At 53.7% G+C, this 1,359-nt stretch overlaps 1 long non-coding RNA gene across 1 annotated transcript in view; it reads right to left on the bottom strand.

Annotated features, from left to right (window-relative positions):
• Positions 1-435: 435 nt before the first annotated feature.
• LOC106014017 overlaps positions 436-1,359 on the bottom strand; it is a 17,329-nt gene continuing 16,405 nt past the window's right edge. The window contains exon 2 of the long non-coding RNA XR_001185502.2: positions 436-776. This is a non-coding gene — a long non-coding RNA (uncharacterized LOC106014017). The remainder of the gene's footprint in view (positions 777-1,359) is intronic.

A 1,359-nucleotide genomic window follows, 5' to 3' on the forward strand; every position in this document is an offset into this window, starting at 1 on the left:
TTGTCCCGCGCTCAGCTAGCTCTAGCTGCCCAGCTCTCTGCGCATGCGCGACGACATCATCACTTCCTGGTCGTGAAGCACCAGCAGCCACGGCGGGTAATCCATGTCGGAACAACAACAGCAACAGCAGCAAGAAGAGGAAGTAGAAGAAGAATCGGAGCAGCAACCACAACTACAATATGAATAATGAGAATAACAATAACTACAACAGGAAGAACACATCCTTGGCGTGCGTGTGCTGATGCGGGGTGAGAGTTCAAAGGTCACACACTTTCGGAGGAGGCGCATGGGGTCACCATGTCCTGCCTGTCTGCCTCCTCACGAGGCCATCAGCAGCCCGGGACGCTTCGGAGAACTTAGAACTCCTCCTTCACCACGACGAGTTCTGTCTGTTCATCCCATTACGACTCCTCGATCGCCTTTATTCCTTTTCCCTCTCTCTCTATCTTGTCTCTTTTTCTCTCTGCCTCTCTCACTCAATCCCCGTCTCACGTTCTACTTGGTGTTTTTTTTTTGGGTTCTCCTTCCAAAAGAACTCACACGACGACAATCTCCGACGACGACGAGAGAATACGACTCACTCACTCACTCGCAGTACTCACTGACGACTACCACAATCCACCGAGGAATTCCACAACTCAAACGCGTCTGTCACATTCAATGTTTACGCCCAGGCCGGCGGCGACGGAGAGAAACAATTGCCAGAGACGAGCAACGGTTAACCCTCTCGCTACCACGTCTACAAGGTCCTTAGCGCTAGTCTTAGGGAGAGCTGGCTGGAGGGGAGGGGGAAGGAACAGCAACGGTTAACCCTCTCGCTACAGTATCTATGACATCTACAACATCCCTAGCGACTCACAGTCTCGACGGACCCTTGACAGAGACAGGGTCACAGAGCTAGCTGGAGGGAGGAGGGGGGGGGGAAGGAACAGGGAAGGTTAACTCTCTCGCTACAACGTCTACAACATCCTTAGAGACTCGCGGTCTCGGGGCCCTTGACTGACAGGGAGGGTTACAGTAAAACCTCTACTAAAACAAACAAGAGCAAGCAGGCTGGAGGCGGGAAGAAGGGGGTGGGAGTCCAGGAATAGGGAGGGTCACAGAGCTAGTTGGATGGAGGGGTGGGGAGGAACAGGGAAGGTTAACCCTCTCGCTTCAACATCTACATCCCCCTTAGCGACAGTCTCGACGGGCCCTTGGCAGGTAGAGTCACAGAGCTAGTTGGATGGAGGGAGGGAAGGGGGGGGGTGTCATGAACAGGGACGTTTATACTTCTCGCTACAGCATCTACAACATCCTTAGCGACAGTCTCGATGGGCCCTTGACAGGGAGGGTCACAGAGCTAGCTGTCAGGAGGTG

Source organism: Aplysia californica, unplaced genomic scaffold, assembly GCF_000002075.1.
Source record: "Aplysia californica isolate F4 #8 unplaced genomic scaffold, AplCal3.0 scaffold01834, whole genome shotgun sequence".
Taxonomy (NCBI): domain Eukaryota; kingdom Metazoa; phylum Mollusca; class Gastropoda; order Aplysiida; family Aplysiidae; genus Aplysia; species Aplysia californica.